The sequence below is a fragment of the Argiope bruennichi genome, chromosome 10 (assembly GCF_947563725.1).
Source record: "Argiope bruennichi chromosome 10, qqArgBrue1.1, whole genome shotgun sequence".
Classification (NCBI taxonomy): Eukaryota; Metazoa; Arthropoda; class Arachnida; order Araneae; family Araneidae; genus Argiope; species Argiope bruennichi.
Window position 1 is genome coordinate 98,575,396 of NC_079160.1, and position 9,789 is coordinate 98,585,184.

General features: G+C 41.7%; 33 non-coding genes across 33 annotated transcripts; all 33 read right to left on the reverse strand.

Moving 5' to 3' along the window:
• Positions 1–136: 136 nt before the first annotated feature.
• Trnai-aau (transfer RNA isoleucine (anticodon AAU)) lies at positions 137–210 on the reverse strand. The gene has a single exon. It is a non-coding gene; the product is annotated as a tRNA-Ile (tRNA).
• A 211-nt stretch (positions 211–421) lies between these two features.
• Positions 422–495, reverse strand: Trnai-aau (transfer RNA isoleucine (anticodon AAU)). The gene has a single exon. It is a non-coding gene; the product is annotated as a tRNA-Ile (tRNA).
• A 211-nt stretch (positions 496–706) lies between these two features.
• Positions 707–780, reverse strand: Trnai-aau (transfer RNA isoleucine (anticodon AAU)). Its single transcript has one exon. It is a non-coding gene; the product is annotated as a tRNA-Ile (tRNA).
• Positions 781–991: 211 nt separating this feature from the next.
• Positions 992–1,065, reverse strand: Trnai-aau (transfer RNA isoleucine (anticodon AAU)). The gene has a single exon. It is a non-coding gene; the product is annotated as a tRNA-Ile (tRNA).
• A 211-nt stretch (positions 1,066–1,276) lies between these two features.
• On the reverse strand, positions 1,277–1,350 carry Trnai-aau (transfer RNA isoleucine (anticodon AAU)). Its single transcript has one exon. It is a non-coding gene; the product is annotated as a tRNA-Ile (tRNA).
• A 211-nt stretch (positions 1,351–1,561) lies between these two features.
• Trnai-aau (transfer RNA isoleucine (anticodon AAU)) lies at positions 1,562–1,635 on the reverse strand. Its single transcript has one exon. It is a non-coding gene; the product is annotated as a tRNA-Ile (tRNA).
• A 211-nt stretch (positions 1,636–1,846) lies between these two features.
• Positions 1,847–1,920, reverse strand: Trnai-aau (transfer RNA isoleucine (anticodon AAU)). Its single transcript has one exon. It is a non-coding gene; the product is annotated as a tRNA-Ile (tRNA).
• A 211-nt stretch (positions 1,921–2,131) lies between these two features.
• Positions 2,132–2,205, reverse strand: Trnai-aau (transfer RNA isoleucine (anticodon AAU)). Its single transcript has one exon. It is a non-coding gene; the product is annotated as a tRNA-Ile (tRNA).
• A 211-nt stretch (positions 2,206–2,416) lies between these two features.
• On the reverse strand, positions 2,417–2,490 carry Trnai-aau (transfer RNA isoleucine (anticodon AAU)). The gene has a single exon. It is a non-coding gene; the product is annotated as a tRNA-Ile (tRNA).
• Positions 2,491–2,701: 211 nt separating this feature from the next.
• Positions 2,702–2,775, reverse strand: Trnai-aau (transfer RNA isoleucine (anticodon AAU)). The gene has a single exon. It is a non-coding gene; the product is annotated as a tRNA-Ile (tRNA).
• Positions 2,776–2,986: 211 nt separating this feature from the next.
• Trnai-uau (transfer RNA isoleucine (anticodon UAU)) lies at positions 2,987–3,060 on the reverse strand. The gene has a single exon. It is a non-coding gene; the product is annotated as a tRNA-Ile (tRNA).
• A 211-nt stretch (positions 3,061–3,271) lies between these two features.
• On the reverse strand, positions 3,272–3,345 carry Trnai-aau (transfer RNA isoleucine (anticodon AAU)). Its single transcript has one exon. It is a non-coding gene; the product is annotated as a tRNA-Ile (tRNA).
• A 211-nt stretch (positions 3,346–3,556) lies between these two features.
• On the reverse strand, positions 3,557–3,630 carry Trnai-aau (transfer RNA isoleucine (anticodon AAU)). The gene has a single exon. It is a non-coding gene; the product is annotated as a tRNA-Ile (tRNA).
• A 211-nt stretch (positions 3,631–3,841) lies between these two features.
• Trnai-aau (transfer RNA isoleucine (anticodon AAU)) lies at positions 3,842–3,915 on the reverse strand. Its single transcript has one exon. It is a non-coding gene; the product is annotated as a tRNA-Ile (tRNA).
• A 211-nt stretch (positions 3,916–4,126) lies between these two features.
• Trnai-aau (transfer RNA isoleucine (anticodon AAU)) lies at positions 4,127–4,200 on the reverse strand. The gene has a single exon. It is a non-coding gene; the product is annotated as a tRNA-Ile (tRNA).
• A 211-nt stretch (positions 4,201–4,411) lies between these two features.
• On the reverse strand, positions 4,412–4,485 carry Trnai-aau (transfer RNA isoleucine (anticodon AAU)). The gene has a single exon. It is a non-coding gene; the product is annotated as a tRNA-Ile (tRNA).
• A 211-nt stretch (positions 4,486–4,696) lies between these two features.
• On the reverse strand, positions 4,697–4,770 carry Trnai-aau (transfer RNA isoleucine (anticodon AAU)). Its single transcript has one exon. It is a non-coding gene; the product is annotated as a tRNA-Ile (tRNA).
• Positions 4,771–4,981: 211 nt separating this feature from the next.
• On the reverse strand, positions 4,982–5,055 carry Trnai-aau (transfer RNA isoleucine (anticodon AAU)). The gene has a single exon. It is a non-coding gene; the product is annotated as a tRNA-Ile (tRNA).
• A 211-nt stretch (positions 5,056–5,266) lies between these two features.
• On the reverse strand, positions 5,267–5,340 carry Trnai-aau (transfer RNA isoleucine (anticodon AAU)). Its single transcript has one exon. It is a non-coding gene; the product is annotated as a tRNA-Ile (tRNA).
• A 211-nt stretch (positions 5,341–5,551) lies between these two features.
• On the reverse strand, positions 5,552–5,625 carry Trnai-aau (transfer RNA isoleucine (anticodon AAU)). Its single transcript has one exon. It is a non-coding gene; the product is annotated as a tRNA-Ile (tRNA).
• Positions 5,626–5,836: 211 nt separating this feature from the next.
• Positions 5,837–5,910, reverse strand: Trnai-aau (transfer RNA isoleucine (anticodon AAU)). Its single transcript has one exon. It is a non-coding gene; the product is annotated as a tRNA-Ile (tRNA).
• A 211-nt stretch (positions 5,911–6,121) lies between these two features.
• Trnai-gau (transfer RNA isoleucine (anticodon GAU)) lies at positions 6,122–6,195 on the reverse strand. The gene has a single exon. It is a non-coding gene; the product is annotated as a tRNA-Ile (tRNA).
• A 211-nt stretch (positions 6,196–6,406) lies between these two features.
• Trnai-aau (transfer RNA isoleucine (anticodon AAU)) lies at positions 6,407–6,480 on the reverse strand. The gene has a single exon. It is a non-coding gene; the product is annotated as a tRNA-Ile (tRNA).
• Positions 6,481–6,691: 211 nt separating this feature from the next.
• On the reverse strand, positions 6,692–6,765 carry Trnai-aau (transfer RNA isoleucine (anticodon AAU)). The gene has a single exon. It is a non-coding gene; the product is annotated as a tRNA-Ile (tRNA).
• Positions 6,766–6,976: 211 nt separating this feature from the next.
• Trnai-aau (transfer RNA isoleucine (anticodon AAU)) lies at positions 6,977–7,050 on the reverse strand. Its single transcript has one exon. It is a non-coding gene; the product is annotated as a tRNA-Ile (tRNA).
• A 496-nt stretch (positions 7,051–7,546) lies between these two features.
• Trnai-gau (transfer RNA isoleucine (anticodon GAU)) lies at positions 7,547–7,620 on the reverse strand. Its single transcript has one exon. It is a non-coding gene; the product is annotated as a tRNA-Ile (tRNA).
• Positions 7,621–7,831: 211 nt separating this feature from the next.
• On the reverse strand, positions 7,832–7,905 carry Trnai-aau (transfer RNA isoleucine (anticodon AAU)). The gene has a single exon. It is a non-coding gene; the product is annotated as a tRNA-Ile (tRNA).
• Positions 7,906–8,116: 211 nt separating this feature from the next.
• On the reverse strand, positions 8,117–8,190 carry Trnai-aau (transfer RNA isoleucine (anticodon AAU)). The gene has a single exon. It is a non-coding gene; the product is annotated as a tRNA-Ile (tRNA).
• Positions 8,191–8,401: 211 nt separating this feature from the next.
• Trnai-aau (transfer RNA isoleucine (anticodon AAU)) lies at positions 8,402–8,475 on the reverse strand. Its single transcript has one exon. It is a non-coding gene; the product is annotated as a tRNA-Ile (tRNA).
• Positions 8,476–8,686: 211 nt separating this feature from the next.
• Trnai-aau (transfer RNA isoleucine (anticodon AAU)) lies at positions 8,687–8,760 on the reverse strand. The gene has a single exon. It is a non-coding gene; the product is annotated as a tRNA-Ile (tRNA).
• A 211-nt stretch (positions 8,761–8,971) lies between these two features.
• Positions 8,972–9,045, reverse strand: Trnai-aau (transfer RNA isoleucine (anticodon AAU)). The gene has a single exon. It is a non-coding gene; the product is annotated as a tRNA-Ile (tRNA).
• Positions 9,046–9,256: 211 nt separating this feature from the next.
• Trnai-aau (transfer RNA isoleucine (anticodon AAU)) lies at positions 9,257–9,330 on the reverse strand. Its single transcript has one exon. It is a non-coding gene; the product is annotated as a tRNA-Ile (tRNA).
• Positions 9,331–9,541: 211 nt separating this feature from the next.
• Trnai-gau (transfer RNA isoleucine (anticodon GAU)) lies at positions 9,542–9,615 on the reverse strand. The gene has a single exon. It is a non-coding gene; the product is annotated as a tRNA-Ile (tRNA).
• Positions 9,616–9,789: the final 174 nt, after the last annotated feature.

The window sequence follows — 9,789 nt, forward strand, 5'->3', positions numbered from 1 at the left end:
CATTGTATCCCGAAGAATCGAATTTAAGATCTTTGCCAAATTAGCACGTTTTTCTGCTAAATACTATAAACCCGAATGTGAAACTACATTAGGAAATGTTTCAATTAGTGAGATAGCATAAAAGATGAATCGCTCCTGGCCCATGGGGGGATCGAACCCACGACCTTCGCGTTATTAGCACGACGCTCTAACCAACTGAGCTAATAGGCCTCGGTACTCCCTCTGGGAAAGGCTTAGGAATTTTTCATTAAAAATGTTGTAAAGCGATGCAAAAACTCCTTTCGTCATTGTATCCCGAAGAATCGAATTTAAGATCTTTGCCAAATTAGCACGTTTTTCTGCTAAATACTATAAACCCGAATGTGAAACTACATTAGGAAATGTTTCAACTAGTGAGAGAGCATAAAAGGTGAATCGCTCCTGGCCCATGGGGGGATCGAACCCACGACCTTCGCGTTATTAGCACGACGCTCTAACCAACTGAGCTAATGGGCCTCGCTACTCCCTCTGGGAACGGCTTAGGAATTTTTCATTAAAAATTTTGTAAAGCGATGCAAAAACTCCTTTCGTCATTGTATCCCGAAGAATCGAATTTAAGATCTTTGCCAAATTAGCACGTTTTTCTGCTAAATACTATAAACCCGAATGTGAAACTACATTAGGAAATGTTTCAACTAGTGAGATAGCATATAAGGTGAATCGCTCCTGGCCCATGGGGGGATCGAACCCACGACCTTCGCGTTATTAGCACGACGCTCTAACCAACTGAGCTAATGAGCCTCGGTACTCCCTCGGGGAAAGGCTTAGGAATTTTTCATTAAAAATGTTGTAAAGCGATGCAGAAACTGTTTTCGTCATTGTATCCCGAAGAATCGAATTTAAGATCTTTGCCAAATTAGCACGTTTTTCTGCTAAATACTATAAACCCGAATGTGAAACTACATTAGGAAATGTTTCAACTAGTGAGATAGCATAAAATGTGAATCGCTCCTGGCCCATGGGGGGATCGAACCCACGACCTTCGCGTTATTAGCACGAAGCTCTAACCAACTGAGCTAATGGGCCTCGGTACTCCCTCTGGGAAAGGCTTAGGAATTTTTCATTAAAAATGTTGTAAAGCGATGCAGAAACTCTTTTCGTCATTGTATCCCGAAGAATCGAATTTAAGATCTTTGCCAAATTAGCACGTTTTTCTGCTAAATACTATAAACCCGAATGTGAAACTACATTAGGAAATGTTTCAACTAGTGAGATAGCATAAAAGGTGAATCGCTCCTGGCCCATGGGGGGATCGAACCCACGACCTTCGCGTTATTAGCACGACGCTCTAACCAACTGAGCTAATGGGCCTCGGTACTCCCTCTGGGAAAGGCTTAGGAATTTTTCATTAAAAATTTTGTAAAGCGATGCAAAAACTCCTTTCGTCATTGTATCCCGAAGAATCGAATTTAAGATCTTTGCCAAATTAGCACGTTTTTCTGCTAAATACTATAAACCCGAATGTGAAACTACATTAGGAAATGTTTCAACTAGTGAGATAGCATAAAAGGTCAATCGCTCCTGGCCCATGGGGAGATCGAACCCACGACCTTCGCGTTATTAGCACGACGCTCTAACCAACTGAGCTAATGCGCCTCGGTACTCCCTCTGGGAAAGGCTTAGGAATTTTTCATTAAAAATGTTGTAAAGCGATGCAAAAACTCCTTTCGTCATTGTATCCCGAAGAATCGAATTTAAGATCTTTGCCAAATTAGCACGTTTTTCTGCTAAATACTATAAACCCGAATGTGAAACTACATTAGGAAATGTTTCAACTAGTGAGATAGCATAAAAGATGAATCGCTCCTGGCCCATGGGGGGATCGAACCCACGACCTTCGCGTTATTAGCACGACGCTCTAACCAACTGAGCTAATAGGCCTCGGTACTCCCTCTGGGAAAGGCTTAGGAATTTTTCATTAAAAATGTTGTAAAGCGATGCAAAAACTCCTTTCGTCATTGTATCCCGAAGAATCGAATTTAAGATCTTTGCCAAATTAGCACGTTTTTCTGCTAAATACTATAAACCCGAATGTGAAACTACATTAGGAAATGTTTCAACTAGTGAGATAGCATAAAAAGTGAATCGCTCCTGGCCCATGGGGGGATTGAAACCACGACCTTCGCGTTATTAGCACGACGCTCTAACCAACTGAGCTAATGGGCCTCGGTACTCCCTCTGGGAAAGGCTTAGGAATTTTTCATTAAAAAAGTTGTAAAGCGATGCAAAAACTCCTTTCGTCATTGTATCCCGAAGAATCGAATTTGTGATCTTTGCCAAATTAGCACGTTTTTCTGCTAAATACTATAAACCCGAATGTGAAACTACATTAGGAAATGTTTCAACTAGTGAGATAGCATAAAAGGTGAATCGCTCCTGGCCCATGGGGGGATCGAACCCACGACCTTCGCGTTATTAGCACGACGCTCTAACCAACTGAGCTAATGGGCCTCGGTACTCTCTCTGGGAAAGGCTTAGGAATTTTTCATTAAAAATGTTGTAAAGCGATGCAGAAACTCCTTTCGACATTGTATCCCGAAGAATCGAATTTAAGATCTTTGCCAAATTAGCACGTTTTACTGCTAAATACTATAAACCCGAATGTGAAACTACATTAGGAAATGTTTCAACTAGTGAGATAGCATAAAAGGTGAATCGCTCCTGGCCCATGGGGGGATCGAGCCCACGACCTTCGCGTTATTAGCACGACGCTCTAACCAACTGAGCTAATGGGCCTCGGTACTCCCTCTGGGAAAGGCTTAGGAATTTTTCATTAAAAATGTTGTAAAGGGATGCAAAAACTCCTTTCGTCATTGTATCCCGAAGAATCGAATTTAAGATCTTTGCCAAATTAGCACGTTTTTCTGCTAAATACTATAAACCCGAATGTGAAACTACATTAGGAAATGTTTCAACTAGCGAGATAGCATAAAAGGTGAATCGCTCCTGGCCCATGGGGGGATCGAACCCACGACCTTCGCGTTATAAGCACGACGCTCTAACCAACTGATCTAATGGGCCTCGGTACACCCTCTGGGAAAGGCTTAGGAATTTTTCATTCAAAATGTTGTAAAGCGATGCAAAAACTCCTTTCGTCATTGTATCCCAAAGAATCGAATTTAAGATCTTTGCCAAATTAGCAAGTTTTTCTGCTAAATACTATAAACCCGAATGTGAAACTACATTAGGAAATGTTTCAACTAGTGAGATAGCATAAAAGGTGAATCGCTCCTTGCCCATGGGGGGATCGAACCCACGACCTTCGCGTTATTAGCACGACGCTCTAACCAACTGAGCTAATGGGCCTCGGTACTCCCTCTGGGAAAGGCTTAGGAATTTTACATTAAAAATGTTGTAAAGCGATGCAAAAACTCCTTTCGACATTGTATCCCGAAGAATCGAATTTAAGATCTTTGCCAAATTAGCACGTTTTACTGCTAAATACTATAAACCCGAATGTGAAACTACATTAGGAAATGTTTCAACTAGTGAGATAGCATAAAAGGTGAATCGCTCCTGGAACATGGGGGGATCGAGCCCACGACCTTCGCGTTATTAGCACGACGCTCTAACCAACTGAGCTAATGGGCCTCGGTACTCCCTCTGGGAAAGGCTTAGGAATTTTTCATTAAAAATGTTGTAAAGGGATGCAAAAACTCCTTTCGTCATTGTATCCCGAAGAATCGAATTTAAGATCTTTGCCAAATTAGCACGTTTTTCTGCTAAATACTATAAACCCGAATGTGAAACTACATTAGGAAATGTTTCAACTAGCGAGATAGCATAAAAGGTGAATCGCTCCTGGCCCATGGGGGGATCGAACCCACGACCTTCGCGTTATTAGCACGACGCTCTAACCAACTGATCTAATGGGCCTCGGTACACCCTCTGGGAAAGGCTTAGGAATTTTTCATTCAAAATGTTGTAAAGCGATGCAAAAACTCCTTTCGTCATTGTATCCCGAAGAATCGAATTTAAGATCTTTGCCAAATTAGCACGTTTTTCTGCTAAATACTATAAACCCGAATGTGAAACTACATTAGGAAATGTTTCAACTAGTGAGATAGCATAAAAGGTGAATTGCTCCTTGCCCATGGGGGGATCGAACCCACGACCTTCGCGTTATTAGCACGACGCTCTAACCAACTGAGCTAATGGGCCTCGGTACTCCCTCTGGGAAAGGCTAAGGAATTTTTCATTAAAAATGTTGTAAAGCGATGCAAAAACTCCTTTCGTCATTGTATCCCGAAGAATCGAATTTAAGATCTTTGCCAAATTAGCACGTTTTTCTGCTAAATACTATAAACCCGAATGTGAAACTACATTAGGAAATGTTTCAACTAGTGAGATAGCATAAAAGGTGAATCGCTCCTGGCCCATGGGGGGATCGAACCCACGACCTTCGCGTTATTAGCACGACGCTCTAACCAACTGAGCTAATGGGCCTCGGTACTCCCTCTGGGAAAGGCTTAGGAATTTTTCATTAAAAATTTTGTAAAGCGATGCAAAAACTCCTTTCGTCATTGTATCCCGAAGAATCGAATTTAAGATCTTTGCCAAATTAGCACGTTTTTCTGCTAAATACTATAAACCCGAATGTGAAACTACATTAGGAAATGTTTCAACTAGTGAGATAGCATAAAAGGTCAATCGCTCCTGGCCCATGGGGAGATCGAACCCACGACCTTCGCGTTATTAGCACGACGCTCTAACCAACTGAGCTAATGGGCCTCGGTACTCCCTCTGGGAAAGGCTTAGAAATTTTTCATTAACAATGTTGTAAAGCGCTGCGAAAACTCCTTTCGTCATTGTATCCCGAAGAATCGAATTTAAGATCTTTGCCAAATTAACACGTTTTTCTGCTAAATACTATAAACCCGAATGCGAAACTACATTAGGAAATGTTTCAACTAGTGAGATAGCATAAAAGGTGAATCGCTCCTGGCCCATGGGGGGATCGAACCCACGACCTTCGCGTTATTAGCACGACGCTCTAACCAACTGAGCTAATAGGCCTCGGTACTCCCTCTGGGAAAGGCTTAGGAATTTTTCATTTAAAATGTTGTAAAGCGATACAAAAACTCCTTTCGTCATTGTATCCCGAAGAATCGAATTTAAGATCTTTGCCAAATTAGCACGTTTTTCTGCTAAATACTATAAACCCGAATGTGAAACTACATTAGGAAATGTTTCAACTAGTGAGATAGCATAAAATGTGAATCGCTCCTGGCCCATGGGGGGATCGAACCCACGACCTTCGCGTTATTAGCACGACGCTCTAACCAACTGAGCTAATGGGTCGCGGTACTCCCTCTGGGAAAGGCTTAGGAATTTTTTATTAAAAATGTTGTAAAGCGATGCAAAAACTCCTTTCGTCATTGTATCTCGAAGAATCGAATTTAAGATCTTTGCCAAATTAGCACATTTTTCTGCTAAATACTATAAACCCGAATGTGAAACTACATTAGGAAATGTTTCAACTAGTGTGATAGCATAAAAGGTGAATCGCTCCTGGCCCATGGGGGGATCGACCCCACGAAGTTCGCGTTATTAGCACGACGCTCTAACCAACTGAGCTAATGGGCCTCGGCACTCCCTCTGGGAAAGGCTTAGGAATTTTTCATTAAAAATGTTGTAAAGCGATGCAGAAACTCTTTTCGTCATTGTATCCCGAAGAATCGAATTTAAGATCTTTGCCAAATTAGCACGTTTTTCTGCTAAATACTATAAACCCGAATGTGAAACTACATTAGGAAATGTTTCAACTAGTGAGATAGCATAAAAGGTGAATCGCTCCTGGCCCATGGGGGGATCGAACCCACGACCTTCGCGTTATTAGCAGGACGTTCTAACCAACTGAGCTAATGGGCATCGGTACTCCCTCTGGGAAAGGCTTAGGAATTTTTCATTAAAAATGTTGTAAAGCGAAGCAAAAACTCCTTTCGTCATTGTATCCCGAAGAATCGAATTTAAGATCTTTGCCAAATTAGCACGTCTATCTGCTAAATACTATAAACCCGGATGTGAAACTACATTAGGAAATGTTTCAACTAGTGAGATAGCATAAAAGGTGAATCGCTCCTGGCACATGGGGGGATCGAACCCACGACCTTCGCGTTATCAGCACGACGCTCTAACCAACTGAGATAATGGGCCTCGGTACTCCCTCTGGGAAAGGCGTAGGAATTTTTCATTAAAAATGTTGTAAAGCGATGCAGAAACTCTTTTCGTCATTGTATCCCGAAGAATCGAATTTAAGATTTTTGCCAAATTAGCACGTTTTTCTGCTAAATACTATAAACCCGAATGTGAAACTACATTAGGAAATGTTTCAACTTGTGAGATAGCATAAAAGGTGAATCGCTCCTGGCCCATGGGGGGATCGAACCCACGACCTTCGCGTTATTAGCACGACGCTCTAACCAACTGAGCTAATGGGCCTCGGTACTCCCTCTGGGAAAGGCTTAGGAATTTTTCATTAAAAATGTTGTAAAGCGATGCAGAAACTCTTTTCGTCATTGTATCCCGAAGTATCGAATTTAAGATCTTTGCCAAATTAGCACGTTTTTCTGCTAAATACTATAAACCCGAATGTGAAACTACATTAGGAAATGTTTCAACTAGTGAGATAGCATAAAAAGTGAATCGCTCCTGGCCCATGGGGGGATCGAACCCACGACCTTCGTGTAATTAGCACGACGCTCTAACCAACTGAGCTAATGGGCCTCGGTACTCCCTCTGGGAAAGGCTTAGGAATTTTTCATTAAAAATGTTGTAAAGCGATGCAAAAACTCCTTTCGTCATTGTATCCCGAAGAATCGAATTTAAGATCTTTGCCAAATTAGCACGTTTTTCTGCTAAATACTATAAACCCGAATGTGAAACTACATTAGGAAATGTTTCAACTAGTGAGATAGCATAAAAGGTGAATCGCTCCTGGCCCATGGGCGGATCGAACCCACGACCTTCGCGTTATTAGCACGACGCTCTAACCAACTGAGCTAATGGGCATCGGTACTCCCTCTGGGAAAGGCTTAGGAATTTTTCATTAAAAATGTTGTAAAGCGATGCAAAAACTCCTTTCGTCATTGTATCCCGAAGAATCGAATATAAGATCTTTGCCAAATTAGCACGTTTTTCTGCTAAATACTATAAACCCGAATGTGAAACTACATTAGGAAATGTTTCAACTAGTGAGATAGCATAAAAGGTGAATCGCTCCTGGCCTATTTGGGGACCGAACCCACGACACTTCGCGTTATTAGCACGACGCACTAACCAACTGAGCTAATGGGCCTCAGTACTCCCTCTGGAAAAGGCTTAGGAATTTTTCATTACAAATGTTGTAAAGCGATGCAAAAACTCCTTTCGTCATTGTATCCCGAAGAATCGAATTTAAGATCTTTGCCAAATTAGCACGTCTTTCTGCTAAATACTATAAACCCGGATCGAAACTACATTAGGAAATGTTTCAACTAGTGAGATAGCATAAAAGGTGAATCGCTCCTGGCACATGGGGGGATCGAACCCACGACCTTCGCGTTATCAGCACGACGCTCTAACCAACTGAGCTAATGGGCCTCGGTACTCCCTCTGGGAAAGGCTTAGGAATTTTTCATTAAAAATGTTGTAAAGCGATGCAGAAACTCCTTTCGTCATTGTATCCCGAAGAATCGAATTTAAGATCTTTGCCAAATTAGCACGTTTTTCTGCTAAATACTATAAACCCGAATGTGAAACTACATTAGGAAATGTTTCAACTAGTGAGATAGCATAAAAGGTGAATCGCTCCTGGCCCATGGGGGGATCGAACCCACGACCTTCGCGTTATTAGCACGACGCTCTAACCAACTGAGCTAATGGGCCTCGGTACTCCCTCTGGGAAAGGCTTAGGAATTTTTCATTAAAAATTTTGTAAAGCGATGCAAAAACTCCTTTCGTCATTGTATCCCGAAGAATCGAATTTAAGATCTTTGCCAAATTAGCACGTTTTTCTGCTAAATACTATAAACCCGAATGTGAAACTACATTAGGAAATGTTTCAACTAGTGAGATAGCATAAAAGGTCAATCGCTCCTGGCCCATGGGGAGATCGAACCCACGACCTTCGCGTTATTAGCACGACGCTCTAACCAACTGAGCTAATGGGCCTCGGTACTCCCTCTGGGAAAGGCTTAGAAATTTTTCATTAACAATGTTGTAAAGCGCTGCGAAAACTCCTTTCGTCATTGTATCCCGAAGAATCGAATTTAAGATCTTTGCCAAATTAACACGTTTTTCTGCTAAATACTATAAACCCGAATGCGAAACTACATTAGGAAATGTTTCAACTAGTGAGATAGCATAAAAGGTGAATCGCTCCTGGCCCATGGGGGGATCGAACCCACGACCTTCGCGTTATTAGCACGACGCTCTAACCAACTGAGCTAATAGGCCTCGGTACTCCCTCTGGGAAAGGCTTAGGAATTTTTCATTTAAAATGTTGTAAAGCGATACAAAAACTCCTTTCGTCATTGTATCCCGAAGAATCGAATTTAAGATCTTTGCCAAATTAGCACGTTTTTCTGCTAAATACTATAAACCCGAATGTGAAACTACATTAGGAAATGTTTCAACTAGTGAGATAGCATAAAATGTGAATCGCTCCTGGCCCATGGGGGGATCGAACCCACGACCTTCGCGTTATTAGCACGACGCTCTAACCAACTGAGCTAATGGGTCGCGGTACTCCCTCTGGGAAAGGCTTAGGAATTTTTTATTAAAAATGTTGTAAAGCGATGCAAAAACTCCTTTCGTCATTGTATCTCGAAGAATCGAATTTAAGATCTTTGCCAAATTAGCACATTTTTCTGCTAAATACTATAAACCCGAATGTGAAACTACATTAGGAAATGTTTCAACTAGTGTGATAGCATAAAAGGTGAATCGCTCCTGGCCCATGGGGGGATCGACCCCACGAAGTTCGCGTTATTAGCACGACGCTCTAACCAACTGAGCTAATGGGCCTCGGCACTCCCTCTGGGAAAGGCTTAGGAATTTTTCATTAAAAATGTTGTAAAGCGATGCAGAAACTCTTTTCGTCATTGTATCCCGAAGAATCGAATTTAAGATCTTTGCCAAATTAGCACGTTTTTCTGCTAAATACTATAAACCCGAATGTGAAACTACATTAGGAAATGTTTCAACTAGTGAGATAGCATAAAAGGTGAATCGCTCCTGGCCCATGGGGGGATCGAACCCACGACCTTCGCGTTATTAGCAGGACGTTCTAACCAACTGAGCTAATGGGCATCGGTACTCCCTCTGGGAAAGGCTTAGGAATTTTTCATTAAAAATGTTGTAAAGCGAAGCAAAAACTCCTTTCGTCATTGTATCCCGAAGAATCGAATTTAAGATCTTTGCCAAATTAGCACGTCTATCTGCTAAATACTATAAACCCGGATGTGAAACTACATTAGGAAATGTTTCAACTAGTGAGATAGCATAAAAGGTGAATCGCTCCTGGCACATGGGGGGATCGAACCCACGACCTTCGCGTTATCAGCACGACGCTCTAACCAACTGAGATAATGGGCCTCGGTACTCCCTCTGGGAAAGGCGTAGGAATTTTTCATTAAAAATGTTGTAAAGCGATGCAGAAACTCTTTTCGTCATTGTATCCCGAAGAATCGAATTTAAGATTTTTGCCAAATTAGCACGTTTTTCTGCTAAATACTATAAACCCGAATGTGAAACTACATTAGGAAATGT